Here is a 17,502-nt window from a genome sequence, read left to right as displayed (position 1 = left end):
CCATCTTTCCTTTTGTCTCACTTTTACTGTTAAAGGACCCATGTTGCATCCAGCTCTAGCCCTCAATCTGGAGAGACTGAGGTCCTGACCTGGACACAATCACATGGAAAAGGCCGGAAGCTTGAATTTAAGTTATTCATGCTCCTGAAATAACAGATAAGAATCCTGGAGGAGCTGACCTATCCCTTCGTTTTTCTAACACAATAAAAGAGGCCCCATGAGTTCGAGCCCACCCAAGGACGCCATGAATGAATGAGTGAATGAATGAATGAATGAATGAGCCCCATGAGTTCAGGCCCATCCAGGGATGCCATGAATGAATGAGTGAATGAATGAATGAATGAATGAGCCCCATGAGTTCAGGCCTATCCAGGGATGCCATGAATGAATGAGTGAGTGAATGAATGAATGAATGAGCCCCATGAGTTCAGGCCCACCCAGGGATGCCATGAATGAGTGAATGAATGAATGAATGAATGAGCCCCATGAGTTCAGGCCTACCCAGGGATGCCATGAATGAATGAATGAATGAGGCCCCATGAGTTCAGGCCTATCCAGGGATGCCATGAATGAATGAGTGAGTGAATGAATGAATGAATGAGCCCCATGAGTTCAGGCCCACCCAGGGATGCCATGAATGAATGAATGAATGAATGAACGAGCCCCATGAGTTCAGGCCTATCCAGGGATGCCATGAATGAGTGAATGAATGAATGAATGAGGCCCCATGAGTTCAGGCCTATCCAGGGATGCCATGAATGAATGAGTGAATGAATGAATGAATGAGCCCCATGAGTTCAGGCCTATCCAGGGATGCCATGAATGAATGAGTGAATGAATGAATGAGGCCCCATGAGTTCAGGCCTACCCAGGGATGCCATGAATGAATGAATGAATGAATGAGCCCCATGAGTTCAGGCCTACCCAGGGATGCCATGAATGAATGAATGAATGAATGAGCCCCATGAGTTCAGACCTACCCAGGGATGCCATGAATGAATGAATGAATGAATGAGGCCCCATGAGTTCAGGCCTACCCAGGGATGCCATGAATGAATGAATGAATGAATGAAGGAGGCCCCATGAGTTCAGGCCTACCCAGGGATGCCATGAATGAATGAATGAATGAATGAAGGAGGCCCCATGAGTTCAGGCTTATCCAGGGATGCCATGAATGAATGAGTGAATGAATGAATGAATGAATGAAAAGAGACCCCATGAGACAGCTCTAAAAGAGACTTCAAACACTTTCTTAGCCATTGTTGCTACTACGGTCACTTACCAGAGATTTTTTTTTTCAACGTTCCTAACCAGGATTTTTTTTGCTCACTGAGTAACACCACACTTTGATGGTTGAAAATAAAAGATGAGCTAACAGACCACATATCAGAGTCTTAAACGTCCAGGAAAAATAGGACACAGAAGTGTACAGAGAATCCAGGAAACCGGCCAGAAAGAACAGGTCAGCGGGCCTGCCTGAGGGTTCGGACCCACGACAGTTCTTTGCCGCACTCTGCAGGGACCCGGCCGATTGTCAGCCCTAACTGCTAACAAGATCATGGTAATTCAGACTCCCGCTGGGTCGTGCCGGGATAGTCAATGAAGTCTCACGGGGGGGAAAAGAAAAAAAATGTTCCTACCTGAATCGCTCATCAGGCTGGACTCATTATTGGCCTCTCCTTAGCTGGGCTAAAGCGACAGGAAAGCAATTTAGGGATAGCTGATCTAGAGCGCATCAAGGTACAGTAGCTGAGCGGATACAGCACCAAATTCAAGAGAACCCCTTAGGTGGCTCCTACCACCAATGCGGGTTTCAACCGGCACCGTCTGAACAAGCTTCATAAAAAGTGCCGACGACAGGGGCACCTGGGTGGCTCAGTCGGTTGGGCGGCCGACTACAGCTCTGGTCACGATCTCCTGGCCTGTGAGTTCGAGCCCCCTGTTGGGCTCTGTCCTGAGCGCTCAGAGCCCAGAGCCTGCTTCCGATTCTGGGTCTCCCTCTCTCTCCGCCCCTTCCCTGCTTGCTCTCTGTCTCTCTCTCTCAAAAATAATAAACAATAAAAAATTTTTTTTAAGTGCCAATGATAGAGCAGCAGCAATTTGCACGAGCTCTCACAGGCGGTGGAATATCTGAGGGATTGGGCTAACACGTGGGGTGGGACGGAAAACCAGAGGAGACAGCCGCCCCCAGAGCCCAGCTCAGCGCCCCGTCCGCTCTGCCTCCCTCTCCTCTCCTCCCTGGCCCCGGCTCCGGCAGCAACTCCTTTGCTTCCATCAGTTAGTGTTGGTACACAGCTCCCGCCATGTGCTAAGTGCTGTTCTAACTTTATGTGACAGAATCCTCACGATTCCACGATGTAAGTACTATTATTTCCCCTCTCCCGGACGCAGAAGCTGGGGCTCTCGGTAAGGTTAAGTATCTTACCCAAGCTGATGCAGTTGTTAGGGTGTAGGGCTGGGATTCAGACTCAGGCATTCGGACTCCCCAGCCTGCCCTCTGAACCCATCACGCTTGCTATCCAAGTGTGGTCCCCAGAGCCGGGATGGGGCAGCAGAAAGTATCAGTATCTTCCGGGGGGGGGCTTGTTAGAGTGCAGAATCTCCAGTCCCTCCCGCCCAACCCCGAATGAGAACCTGCATTTTTACAAGATCCTCAGGTGGTTCATGTGCTTATTACATCTAGGGAGCAGCTCGCTCTGGACTGCTGTGCCTCTCCTCCCCTTCTACTCCCAGTGTGCATGCACGCCCTGGGGACGGGCGGGGACCAGGCAGGGCTGGATGCAGGGATGGGGACGGGGCAGACCGTCAGCTAGAGGACAGGGTGGCATACCACCAGCAGAAGGGTGGAAAGGGGGTGTTGAAGTAGATTTTGTTACTTCCAAAGACATGGCAACAACTTTTGTTGCGATTTCCCTGAGCTTGGAGATGGTTTGTGATGCTGACGGGCTCGAACACTCACCATTCGAATGTTCCCCTCGGTGCTTGACTCATTGCCAAGACACAGCTGCCTTGCCTCTGCCCTCTGTTTCTCAGAACCTGTTTCAGTGCAGACCTTGTCCCCTTTCATGAACGAGCTGGAACTTAAACTCTGCCTGAAGATGAGTATCTGGTCCTAGAATCAAAGATCTAGTGTTGGGTCGGGGGTAGCTATCTAGTCCAGCAACCCTTAACCCTGGAGATGCCTCCCAGGTCTCCAAAAGCTCTTCCAAAACATACTCCCTGAATCCTCTCTGGATTCCATGAGTCAGAATCTGCAGGGAGACCTAGGGATCCTTGTTTTAAAAAGCTTTCCATGGGCGCCTGGGTGGCGCAGTCGGTTAAGCGTCCGACTTCAGCCAGGTCACGATCTCGCGGTCCGTGAGTTTGAGCCCCGCGTCGGGCTCTGGGCTGATGGCTCGGAGCCTGGAGCCTGTTTCCGATTCTGTGTCTCCCTCTCTCTCTGCCCCTCCCCCGTTCATGCTCTGTCTCTCTCTGTCCCAAAAATAAATAAAAAGCGTTGAAAAAAAAAATTTAAAAAAAATAAAAAGCTTTCCAGGGGGCACCAGGGTGGCTCAGTTAGTTAACCGTCCAACTCTTGATTTCAGCTCAGGTCATGATCTCCCAAGAGGAGCCCCATTCTCTCTCTCTCTCTCTCAAAAATAAATAAGTAAATAAAAAATTTTTAATGGACAAAAAAGTACATGTTGTGTTGTGTATATCTCACCACGATAAAAAATGAAAAATGAAAAATGAAAAAAAAAAAAACCCTGCAGCTCTGTCATTTACTAGCTTGTGCCATTTCTCCAAGCTGCAGTTTCCTCCGTCTATAAAATGAGTATAATATTATCTTCCGTACATGTTGTTGTAAGGGTCTGATAGCTGTGGTTAAATAAAGCACCCGGCACCATATTTGTGTCTTCATGGTCACTTAGAGAGTGAAAGTGTTTATATGTGATGAGTCATGGGAAATTTGGCTTTGTAATTGCTGGGGAATTAACCCCGAGAGGCAAAGCCAGATGAGCAGTCAGTCAGAGAGGGCAGAACTGACACTTTAAGGAATCAGAACACCAATGAGTTTTAAGACAAAACACCGGCCTTCGAAGACCTTGTAGCTTTTTTTTTTTTTTAATTTTTTTTTTTTAACGTTTATTTATTTTTGAGACAGAGAGAGAGAGACAGAGCACGAACAGGGGAGGAGCAGAGAGAGAGGGAGACACAGAATCAGAAGCAGGCTCCAGGCTCCGAGCCATCAGCCCAGAGCCCGACGTGGGGCTCAAACTCACGGACTGTGAGATCGCGAGATCGTGACCTGAGCTGAAGTCGGACGCCCAACTGACTGAGCCACCCAGGCGCCCCGACCTTGTAGCTTTTAAGGGGCAGTTGATCTCTGGACCCGGACTCCTCCCAGCGGCTCCTTGCTGGTTCTCTTCCGTGGTCAGGAAGTGGGCAGTTTAGGAAGCCCTGGCCAAGACCATGGTTCTCAAACCTGGGTGTGCTCTAAAATTGCACAGGGAAGACCGTTAAATACACAGATGCCAGGAGCCATTCCTGGAGCCTCTCATCCGACGGGGCATCAGTTCAGGACTTGGATGGATCCTTTGTTCCTCCAACTGATTGGGACACACTAACAAGTTCAAGGGCCACTGGGCTGGGGACTGCTCGCTGCCTCTGATGCCCAAGTAGTTTAAGTGGCCATGTGAGGAGGAGGGCTGGGACAAGATCCTGAGGTCTCAGAAGACCGCCACAGAGCCAAGAAAGACAGAACAGTCCGAACCCAAGACGGGAAGTCTGTGGAAGCATCAAGAAAGCAGTTCCAAGCCGCCAAAAAGAGAGGACAACAAAAAGAGAGAGGGAGACAGTCCACGGCTCTCGAACTGTGTCAAATTAGACGGAGCTCCATTCAATGAAACATGCAACACCATTCTGCTGCTTATAGTTTGCTCATAGAGGTGGCTTCGGCAATGAAAATAATTATGCACCTGACTTGGTTGAACAATTACGGACCACAGTGTCAGGGAGGCAAGAATTCCTGTCCCCTCGAAGGTCCCTCTAGCTGGACTAAGAATCAAATTGGCCTGGTACAGGTTAACAGGAGAAAATCAAATAACGGGTGTATGGATGGGGAATCCACATAGACATGGAAATTCCAAGGCCAGCAAAATGAGGTATATAGGTCATTCTGAACTGGGGAGAAGGTGGGTAGGGGGCTGGGACTTCGGAGGAAAGAAATGCACCTCACAGGACAACAAGAAGACCGGATGTGTGGTAATTAGACATTTGTCCTGCCAAACAGATGGGTCACTCAGATAAAATTTACCTCTGTTAACAACCCTTATTCTGGGAAAGACCCCCAATTTAGATTCATCTGTGTGGTTAAGGGAGGACAAAATTTCCTCTTGGGCCCACAGGGTCTCAAGCGTCTTCAGCCCAGAATAATCCATATGCCAAAGTAGCCCATTCTGGCGGGGGGCTGTCCTGAATCTCTTCAAGAGTGACGGCTGAACATTGCAAAGTGAGAAAGTTAGGTGTGAATTCTGGTGCACCAAAAACCCCGTTACTTTATATCTCGAGATCAGACTTAAATTGCTTTGGCCTCCTACCCAATGGCTGGCAGAAAATTCAATCCCAGGAGGTTCTGGAGGGTCCCTCCGTCCTCCTCTTGGTCACACAGTCCTTCGGCTTCTGTGGCATTAGCAGAGTGGGGCAGGGGCTAAGGCTGAGGCCTCAGCCCATCCTCACAAGCTTTTTCCAAGTTGTTCTCTGGCCTCCAAGATGCTACAGAGAAGTTCGGTCCCTGCCAAGACACGGTCTCTGAGTCTCAGGCATTGCTGCTCTATGGTCTCAGCAATAGCCACCCCATCTCGTTGATCGGTGAACAGCAAGGCCCCCTTCACTGGCCTAAAGGTACTGGATGCAAGAGGCGGCCTCATGCATGCTCCCAGGGAGCCATCACTTGCCCCGCGGTCATTTCTGCCTCCCACATCCCTTCAAGTTGCTCTCACTTGCTTATTTCTGCAGACCCCCTGCAACGCGCCCTTGGACACATCGCGTTGGCCCTTCCCTCGTAGGAATGGGAGCCGGTAGGGAATGGAGAGAATAACCCCAGGTAGAGGACCCTTTTTGTTTTTCAGTAACTCTCCCTGTTGCTGCTGTGGAGCCCGTGGTTGGCTCCCTTCTCTTTTCATTGCCCTCAGCAGATTTGGGAAACAAACACATTTACTAACCAGAGAGGGACACGGGAGTCCCGCGGCCATAGTAATTGTGTTATCTAGACGGCAGATGGAGAACTGCTCTCCTACTGTGCCCCCACCCCCACCCCCACCCCCATCCCACGACCAAGACTGGGCATTTCCCAAAGCACCCTTTTCCTGAATCACTACTTGGACCTGCTTAGCGCTGCTGCTAAGAAAGCCTGGATCTTGCCTAAAAACGGTCACATCCATTATGTCAAGTCTGGCCCTAAGATTTGCATGCATAAATGGCTACAGTATAAAATGTCCTGAAACTTCTGTTTTGCGGATTCTGTTCTAGAGGTGTATGAGTCAGGGTTCTGAGCTGCGAGTAACAGCAAGTTAACCGGCAACGGTGAGCACAAAAGAGTTGTATTAGAAGGATATCAGGGGGGCGCCTGGGTGGCGCAGTCGGTTGGGCGTCCGACTTCAGCCAGGTCACGACCTCGCGGTCCGTGAGTTCGAGCCCCGCGTCAGGCTCTGGGCGGATGGCTCAGAGCCTGGAGCCTGTTTCCGATTCTGTGTCTCCCTCTCTCTCTGCCCCTCCCCCGTTCATGCTCTGTCTCTCTCTGTCCCAAAAATAAATAAATGTTGAAAAAAAAAAATTAAAAAAAAAAAAAAAAAAAAAAGAAGGATATCAGGGCACTCATGGATTCCGCAGGAGGGCTTGGAAAAGGCAGAACCAGGGGAGGGGAGGCGGCGGGTAGCCCGGCCATGGTGCTTGGCAGACAGCATCATAGACCACAGGACAAGAAACGGGACCGCCATGAGCAATCTCTCCCCTCCACTCCTTTAAAAAATATTTGTACAGCGGCGCCAGGGTGGCTCAGTCAGTTAAGCCTCTGACTCTTGATTTCGGCTCGTGCCATGACCTCACAGTTTGTGAGATCGAGCCCCGCACCGGGTATTTATTTCATTATTTCATGACTGGAATCTCTTTCGCCTATTTCGCCCATCCCCCCACCCAAACCACCGGTCTGTTCTCTGTACTTATGGGTCTGTTTCTGTTTTTCTTTTTTAATTTTTTTTAAGTTTATTTATTTTGAGAGAGCGATTTTAATTTTTTTTTAAGTTTGTTTATTTTGAGAGAGAGAGAGAGAGAGAGTGGGGAGGGGCAGAGGGAGAAGGAGAGAGAGAGTATCCCAAGCAGGCTCCGTGCTGTCAGTGCTGAGCTGACCTGGAGCTCGGTCTCATGACCATGAGATCATGACCTGAGCTGAAACCAAGAGGCAGATACTTAACCAACTGAGCCACCCAGGAGCCCCAAGTCTGTTTCTGTTTTAGGTTCGTTTAGGCTGCTCATTTGTTTTGTTTTTTAGATGCCATAGGTAAGTGAAATCATATGGTGTTTGTCTTTCTCCATCTGACGTATTTCACTTAGCATAAAACCTTCCAGGTGCACACACGTGGTCACACATAGTAAGCTCTTATTCTTTTTTATGGCTGCGTAATACTCCATTGCATATTTTTATGTGCGTTTATATTCATAGACATACCACATCTTCTTTGTCCTCTCATCTCTCAGTGAATACTTCCCTAGCCTGGCCATTGTAAATCCTGCTGCAATAGACACGGGAGTGCATATACCTTTGCAGAGTAGTGTTTTTGTATTCTTTGGATCAATACTCAGCAGTGTAATTACGGGATCATACGGTATCTCTATTTTTACATTTTTGAGGAGCCTCCGCTCTGCTTTCCACGGCGGCTGCACGAGTTTGCACTCCCAACGAGCGTGCAGGTCGGTGGCGTTAGGTACATTCACAGGGTAGTACAGCCATCTCCCCCATCTGTCTGTGTCATCGTCCCAGACTGAAACTCTGTCCCCAGTAAGGGACTTCCTGGTGTCCCCTCCCCTGAGCCCCTGGAAACTATCATTCTACTTTCAGTCTCTATAAATCTGACTACTCCAGCTATCTCACGTAAGGGCCGTTATACAGTCTTGGTCTTTTTGTGACTTTACATCCCTTCGCGTAAGGTCCTTAAGGTTCATCCATGTTGTAGCATGTAGCAGGACTTTCTTGCTTGTTAAGGCTGAATAATATTTTATTGTATGTGTGTACTACATATTTTTTATCCATTCATCTGTCAATGGACACTTAGCGAATATGCCATTATGATCATGGCGATACATATACCTCTTCCAGGGACGCCTGGGTGGCTCCGTTGGTTGGGCGTCCGACTTCAGCTCAGGTCATGATCTCATGGTTCATGAGCTCGAGCCCCCTGTTGGGCTCTGTGCTGACAGCTCAGAGCCTGGAGCCTGCTTCGGATTCTGTGTGTCCCTCTCTCTCTGCCCCTCCCCTGTTCATGCTCTCTGTCTCTGTCTCTGTCTGTCTCTCAACAATAAATAAGTGTTAAAAATTTTTTTAAAAAACAATACCTCTTCCAGACCCCTGCTTTCAGTTCTTTTGTGTCTATAACTAAAACTGAATTGCTTCACTTGGACCATATTATGAATACTCTCCTCTTTGTGACTACGCCTTTATGTACCTCTTTTTTTTTTTAATTTTTTTGTTAATGTTTATTTATTTTTGAGGCAGAGAGAGACACAGCATGAGCAGGGAAGGGGCAGAGAGAGAGGGAGACACAGAATGTGAAGCAGGCTCCAGGCTCTGAGCTGTCAGCACAGAGCCCGACGTGGGGCTCGAACTCATGAACTCACGAACGCTTAACTGACTGAGCCACTCAGGCGCCCCTTTGTACCTCTTTTAAGATTCAGCACCTCAGGGGAAAGATAGCCAACATCATTGGTGTCTTGGACAGTTATCCCTTAGCCCATCTCTCACTGTGGTCACGCCCCAGGCATGCTGGTGCTCCCACCTAAGGCACCCTCTGCCTGAACCTCAGGAACTCACCCAGCCCTCAGTCTGTACCCCAGAAGTCATAGGAGCATCTCCTAGAGACCAGCATCCCAGCCTCCTTTTTCTTTAAAACAGTTTTATTGTGATGCAGTTTCCAAATCATACAATTCACCTATTTAAAGTATACAATTCAGAGGCACCTGAATGGCTCAGTCAGTGAAGCATCCAACTCTTGATTTCAACTCGGGTCATGATCTCATGGTTCGTGAGTTCAAGCCCCATCCCTCTGGGCTGACAGCATGGAACCTGCTTGGGATTCTCTCTCTCCCTCTCTGTCTACCCCTCCCCCACTTCCTGTTTCTGCCTCTGTCTCTCAAAAATAAATAAGTAAACATTAAAAAAAATAAAGTATACAATTCAAGGATTTTTAGTCACTGATACGTGCAACCACCACCATAGCCAATTTTTATCACTTCAAAAATGTTCCTATCTCCATAGATTGTCCTGTTCTGGAAATCTCATGTAAATGGAATCATATAATATGGGGTCTCTCACGTCTGGCTTCTTTCATTTAGCATCATGTTTTCAAGGTTCATTCGTGTTTACTATGTGTCAGTACTCCATTCCTTTGTGTAGCTGAGTAACATTCCATCGTATGGATAGACCGTGTTTTATTTATTCATTCACCAGTTGACGGATATTCAGGTTGTTTCCATCTTTTTGTTATTGAACAGTGCTGCTATAAACATCTGGGGTCAAGTTTTTGTGGGGACATACGTTGTTATTTCTCTTGGGTGTACGACCAGGGGTAGAATTGCTCTAGCCTCTTGTTTTTAAAAGACAACTGGGAGAGTCATTCTAGATGGTTCCCAGATGGTCCCCGGCAGGATGGAGCCCCGGTGCCCACACTATAAGCAGCTTGGTGCCACACCCTTAATTGGTACTTCCTTCTTCTCCACTGTACTTGCTCTGCACCTGCAGGCTTGCTCTCTGGGATCATCTCCAACATAAACTCCCTGCACCCAAATCCTTGTCTCTGGCTCCGCTTTTAGACGACTCAAATTAAGATCTGAAAGCTCATCACTGGCAACACTTATTTACACACTTGTTCTCCAGGAGTCAGGGAGAAGGAGTGTGTGGTCCTTTCACCTCCCATGGCTCCAAGACTCACCCCCAAATAGGAAAGGTGTGCTGCTGGGGCACCTGGTGGCTCAGTCAGTTGAGCATCCAACTTCAGCTCAGGTCACGATCTCGCGGTCCGTGAGTTCGAGCCCCGCGTCGGGCTCTGTGCTGACAGCTCGGAGCCTGGAGCTGCTTCGGATTCTGGGTCTCCCTCTCTCTGCCCCTCCCCCGGGTTGTGCTCTGTCTCTCTCTCTCTCTCTCAAAAATAAACAAACATGAAAAAAAATTTTTTTAATAAAAAAAGAAAGTTGTGCTGATAGGAACAACCACATATGATGACCACCACAAAAAGACCCTATAAGGTGATCGCAGGGGATAGAGGAAGCCAACTAGAGTGTTTCATGCACATTACGCTAACAAGGACCTATTTAATTCCCACAACGGCTCTAAGAGGTAGGTGCTGTCCGAGAGGTTGGGAGTGTGCCCAGGGTTGTCCGGGAAGTGGAGGGGCCCAGACTGGCAGCCAGGTTTGTCCGGTTCCAGCGCCTGGCTTCTTCCACGTCATCAGCCCTTCCTACAGGGCTCCTCACGGCAAAACTGTAATTCCCTAATTGCCTTGAAGTGAGAGCGCCGTCTTGGCTCCAGAACCCACTGCAAATGAAGCCAGATGCTTCTTTTTCAGCCTTATGAACCTCCCATCGCTGAGAGGTGGTTGGCTCCCCTTTTCCCTGGACAGAGTACAACTTCCATTTGCTTTTCAGTAATCTTATTGATGGAATGTGGTTCTGAACTGCTTCATCCTTGACAACGTGGAGGCCAAGGAAGGGCAGGCTGCCCCCCAGTGGGCCACTTTGGCATAAGAGTATTTGAGCTGGAAAGCCATCAGAACCCAGCAGATTCGGGAGAAGCTCTTTATCTCCACCTCAACCGCCTGGAAAGAATTTCTGTGGAGGATCTGCTCCAGGAAGAGAGCTATCACCATAGATAAGCACAGGATGATATGAACCAGGTATGATAGACCAGGAGGAACCTAGCAAGGCCTGTTTGATCAAAGTCCTTGGGTCCCAATTGTTTATCAAACATTGACTCTTTTTCATTCTTCCTGAAGATTGCTTTCCTTCCCTTTGAAGACCCAGGCTCCTACCCCTTTCTCCTTAGATCAGAATGACATATAGACTTCATTTTGCCTGTCTCCACAATTTCCCTGTCCGTGTGGGTTGCCTGCACGTTTGCTATCGAGTTTTATTTTCTCCTGTCAACCTGTCTCGTGACAATTTGGTGCCTAGTCTGGCTGGAAGACCTTGAAGGGGACAGGGGTTCTTGCTCTCTGATAACACACTGCCCCCAGTGTAGGGCCCCAGGGCTGGGAGCATACTGGTTGAAGAGGAAAAGTCCAAGATCGAGCAGCACGGCTTGCGTAATGCTGTGGTTTCTTCCTTGGTTAAAAGTGAACATGCTTTGGGGCGCCTGGGTGGCTCAGTGGGTTAAACGTCTGACTTCGGCTCAGGTCCCGATCTCAACGGCTCGTGGGTTTGAGCCCCGGGTATGGCTCTGTGCTGACAGCTCGGAGCCTGGCGCCTGCTTCAAGTTCAGTGTCTCCCCCTCTCTCTGCTCCTCCCCCACTCATGCTCTGCGTCTCTCTGTATCTCAAAAATAAATAAAAGTTAAAAAAAAAAATTTAAAAAACGGTGGGTATGCTTCATGAGCAAACGCTGAGAAACCATGCACACCTGTGGTTTGTGGCTGTTTCTGGGACGGTAGGTGATAAAGTCACTCAACATACGGACTCTGCAGTGAACCGGGCCTGAGTCTAGGCTCTGCATCGTCCAGCTGTGTGCGCTTGACCAACTCACTTCACTTCTCTCAACCTCAGCGTCCTCATTTCCAAAGCGAGGCTTTGATATAGATCAAATTAAATGACATTTGTGAAGGGTCTATACGGATGTCAGCTTTGTTACTGTAATCTCTAGAAAGACCAAATATGGCTGTTTTCTTACCAACCAGGCTGATGTCCGAAGTATGGAGCAAATGTTAATAGTGCCTGTACCAAGAAACTATTCAGGGGCGCCTGGGTGGCTCAGTCGGTTAAGCGTCCGGCTTCGGCTCAGGTCACGATCTCACGGTCCGTGAGTTCGAGCCCCGCGTCGGGCTCTGGGCTGACGGCTCAGAGCCTGGAGCCTGCTTCCGATTCTGTGTCTCCCTCTCTCTCTGCCCCTCCCCCGTTCATGCTCTGTCTCTCTCTGTCTCAAAAATAAATAAAAATGTTAAAAAAAAAAAAAAAGAAACTATTCAAAAGCCTAAGACCTGTGTCACAGATGCCCATTGCATGGACGGAAGGAAGAAAGGGAACCCGTCAAATCCATGTGTAAGTCTCGGAAGGAGCCCAGATACTTTGAAACGGTGGTTCTCAAAGTGTGGCACCAGGGCCAGCGACAGAAGCGTCATGGACAAGGAATGTGCTCAAAATGCAAATTCCCAGGCCCCACCTGGGTCTATTCAATCAGAAACCCTGGAGGTAGCGCCCATTTTAATGACATTTAGAAGGTTTTATTAATTACGTTTTTTGGATTGAATAAAAATGTAACAAGATTAACACCCTTCCGGTGGCTGGAGATCCAGCGTTTTTAAGTACACGACCTCAGCTAACCCTCACAACAAAGCGGATAGGTGTGCTTCATTGTTACCATTTTCCAGTCAAGAAAACTAAGGCTCAAGAGAGAAACAGACTTTGCCCAGAGCGACAGGGATTCCCCTGACGCCAACGTACTGCCCCACTACGTTGCGGGTTATCCTTTCGCGAGATTAAACGTCTAAGGCAGTCTTTCCAGTAGATGACTAAGTAAGCTGGCACAGACTTCCAGACTAGCCAGGACAGTGACCACAGCGTATCAGGAAGATGTGTCACTAAGAAAACAAGACAGCAAGCGGTCTGATTAGGAGCATTCTCTGGTGACCTTTACCCACCTTAGGGATCCTTTCCTGGCTGGTTCTTCCACACGTTGCGCAATCATTCCCATGCTGCCTGTCTCCCATCCTGCTTCTGCACCCCACCCGCCCCGGGAGAGCCAGGGGCCCGTCCGTGGCTGAGATTTCAGGCTGACCGACCTTCCAAGGGTGTCAGTTGAGCACCCCACCCTCCGAGCTCTCCTCAGACTCTCTGGGCACAAGCAAGAACTGCAGCATTTCCATTCTGCTTTAGCTGAACGGTCCTCCCTTCCAGACTGACGTTTTCTTGTACAGAGGGTGGGGTCCTCTGCTTCTCTGGATGTGTCATCCACCAGTAAGGACAACCAAGAGTCATCCCCAGTACTTCACACAGAAACCCTGCTCTCCCAGGGCACCTGGATGGCTCAGTCAGTTAAACGGCCAGCTTCGGCTCAGGTCATGATCTCAGGGTTCATGAGTTCAAGCCCTGCGTCAGGCTCGGTGTTGACAGCTCAGAGCCTGGAGCCTGCTTTGGATCCTGTGTCTCCCTCTCTCTTTCTGCCCCTCCCCCGCTCGTGCTCGCTCTCTCTCTCTCTCAAAAATAAAATAAACATTAAAAAAAAAACCTCCTCTCCCAAATGGATTTTCCATTTTCTTTCTTTTTTTTTTTTTTCCAACGTTTATTTATTTTTGGGACAGAGAGAGACAGAGCATGAACGGGGGAGGGGCAGAGAGAGAGGGAGACACAGAATCGGAAACAGGCTCCAGGCTCTGAGCCATCAGCCCAGAGCCTGACGCGGGGCTCGAACTCACGGACCGCGAGATCGTGACCTGGCTGAAGTCGGACGCTTAACCGACTGCGCCACCCAGGCGCCCCTGGATTTTCCATTTTCTTACATAGGGGCCCCCAAAGTGTAGTAGGGCATCCCCTAACCCCTGCTGACACTTACTCACACACTTGTGTGAAGGAAGAGGGAGAATTCATCGGGGACTGAATTCTAGTAAGTCCTAGGGAAATGTTTCCTTAATGATGTCAGGTCCCCCAAGGCTGGATGGAAAAGCAGGCTACATTCAGGGTTCTGTTCCAGCCTCCAGAAGACTTGGCTGATGATGTTCCAGGCTACCCTTCCCTATGCATAATCCTGCTTACATCTCACTGGACACTCTCACTGCAAAGGAGGCTGTGGTATTTTAGCCGAGCGCATTGCCTCCCGAATACAATAGCAAGGAAGAAGGGGCAAATGGGGTTGGGTAGACAATGAGTATTCTCAGACACTGGGGGCATAGTTAGCTATAGGAATAGGAAGTTTAAGGTCGGCCATGCCAATACCACAGAGACTAAGAAAAGGCCATACAATCTGGCAACCAAGAAGTCTCTGATGACCTTTGAGAGGCCGAACTCCGGAGGGTAGGTGTGTGGGAGTGGGGTGTGGGAGAAGACCTATGACAAGGGTTAGGTAGTGAGCAAAGGCTGAAGGAGTAAAGATGTCGGACCGAGACGTCTCTACAGAGATAGCTGAGTCAAAGAGGAGAGAAAGAAAACAGACGTGCACACAATTCCTAACCTGTATTTTGACTGCTTCTTTTCTCTCCCAACTCAATCTCGACAAGACTTGCTAACAGCAAAATTGACTGATGGGAGCCTCAGCCACTCTCTCTTCTTCTGCCGGGGGCAGGTGCTAATGAGGAATGAAATGACCAAAGGCTGAACTGCAGGAGGGAGAAGTGAGACCCCGGAATAGATACCAGCCCTGCTTTGAGCACTGAGGGAAGATTTTTTTCCATCACAGAAAGCTTTCTGTTAAGTTCTTACTTTCATCCCTGATATATAGGGGTCTTAAGTAGGGAACTTATATTTACTGAGCACCTACTATGTGCCAGATACTGGGCTTGGAGTCTAATGTCTATATCCCACGAAGTGCTCCCAGTAGCCTTTGTGGGGATGTCCATTACTATCCCCAGTTTCCAGAACAGGGGAGGTTGAGTCATCTATCAAGATCAAGCAGCTACATATGTTGCCACTGGGAATTACATCTAGATCTATCTGCCTCCAAAACCCTTAGTTTCTCCATTATTTTTTGGAAGATCCGTGAAGTGCTATCAGGGAGTTACAGAAATGTACTTCTTTGAGCACAAATTCTCAGAATAGACAAGGAATCCCCCTTCATTTGTTTGTTTTATAAAGCCCTGATCTGTCTTGCTCTCAAGAGCCACTGGCCTAACAGAAATCCTCAGAAGGATTCGCTTGAGGAATCTAAGCCTTTGCTGTCTGTCTAGGTTTTCTGTGAGCCTAAGCAGGCAACAAACTCCCAGCTGCTCAGCCAACCCACTCCAGGGGCACTCGGACCTGTTAGCAAGAGGATAGGGAGTGGGAGCCAGGGGTCCCAGGCCTCGGCTAAGAGAATCTCTCCGTCAAGGGACAAAAGCATCGCAACTCTCATAACAACTTGGCATTGACAGAGTTTTTAATAAACATAGACATTTGCTACTGTTAACTGTTCCAATCCCTCTCATCAAAAGTCAAAGAGGGTTTTGGCCCCTATTTGGATTATCAGCAGCAATAAAACATCTGGAATGAATCCACGAGAGGCCTTTCCAGGATCGTGTGTGTGTGTGTGTGTGTGTCCCTCTCTCTCCCTCCCTCTCTCCCTCTCTCCAGGTCAGGTTACATTTCTGATCATCCATTAAGGCTCTTTTATTTGTGGAAATCTGCTTTAGAACATATTTCATGCAGTAAAAGAGGCCAAAAGTGATGGCTACATGTTTATTTATTATTTTCTCATTAAGTGGCCCTGCAGTGAACCAAAACCGACCTACTGGACCAAGAAACATCTATTGATTTCTTCTAAGGCTGAGTCAACATGAAACGAAATTACTGGATGCAGTTAGAAGAAGAGATCCTAAGCTATGGTGGTGCCCGTTAACCTTTTCATTCCAAATGTCTGGCGGGACCCGTTGGCCAGTATTTGGCCTAGAGCACGGCAGGGGTGGAGGCTATCTGAGGCACTTTGTCTCTCACTTTTTAAAAACTTGGATCAAGACACCGTGTTGTGCAACACGAATATTTTTCTTTAAAAGGCAAGTATATATAGAGGTTATGTCTGGGGGATGGGGAGGGAAGAGGCAGCAAGGAGAAAAACATTTCTCTGATATTTGTATTTTCCCACGTGCCTATCTGAGCCTTCTTTTAAAAAACAAACACTGGCTCGAATGAAAAAAAGAACACCCCCACAAAAGAGGGGGGGCACGCGTAGAGGTTGTTTTTGAGAAGCTCACCCTCTCTGTACAGATTTTCGGGAAACCTATCATCACCATCTCTTTCAAGCTGACGTGCCCGTTGCAAATTCACAAAGAATCCTGGGCGTTAAGGTCTCTAAAAGAGATATGCGGAGGAAGACTTTCGGTTTGGATCCTAACCTCTGCATCGTTCTGGCAGGTTCTCTTGGTCACACGTACCCAGTGAAGGGTGAAGGGGAGAGATGAGACCTAGTCCTGAAAATTTGAGGGAAAACATTTCTGGCTGTAATTAGCTGGACATTTCAGGAAAACTCACATGGCCTTCAAAGCTCTCCACTCTGTTTTGTTTGAGAACCTTCAGGCTCCAGTGTCCCCATGTGTAAGTGGAGATTTTTTTTTTCAGCTCAGAGATTCATTGATTTGGAGCCTCTGACAGGTTCGGCTTGGATGGGTAGGGCTCCAAGATGGGGCGCCTGGGTGGCTCAGTCGGTTAAGTGTCCGACTTTAGCTGAGGTCATGATCTCACAGCTCATGAGTTTGAGCCCCACGTCGGGCTCTGTACTGACAGCTTGGAGTCTGGGGCCTGCTTTGGATTCTGTGTCTCATTCTCTCTCTGCCCCTCCCCAACCCGTGCTCTGTCTCTCTCTCTCTGTCTCTCAAAAACAAATAAAATGTATTTTTATTTATGTATTCTCAAAAAAAAAAAAAGAATAACAAGAGAGGCTCTCTCCATATCCTGCACACCCTTCCTTAAAACACATATTTTATTTATCATATGATGAAATATGAGGCAAATTGGTGATTGTTAGCCTATTGCATATTCCCAAAGGACTTTTTTAAGGGGCGTGTGGGTGGCTCAGTTGGTTAAGGTTCTGACTCTTGATTTCGGCTCAGGTCATGGTCTCACAGTTCGTGAGTTCGAGCCCTGCACAGGCTCCGTGCTGACAGAATAGAGCCTGCTTAGGCTTCTCTTTCTCTCCCTCTCTCTCTGCCCCTTTCTTGCTCATGTATGCTCTCTCTCTCTCAAAATAAATAAACTTAAAACAAATTTTTTTAAATACATAAATGGTTGGACTGAAATAGTTCAGTCCAATAATCCAACAGTTTCTAGATACCGGTGTAGAGAGAAAATGGACATGGTTACACTTTTTTAGGAGAGCCTATATCTGAAAATTCAATCTGATGGAAGGATAACTTAGAAGCTTTGG

This window comes from Lynx canadensis, chromosome E1, assembly GCF_007474595.2.
Source record: "Lynx canadensis isolate LIC74 chromosome E1, mLynCan4.pri.v2, whole genome shotgun sequence".
NCBI lineage: Eukaryota > Metazoa > Chordata > Mammalia > Carnivora > Felidae > Lynx > Lynx canadensis.
The sequence above is the reverse complement of the archived record's forward strand: the minus strand, read 5'-3'. Positions refer to the sequence as shown.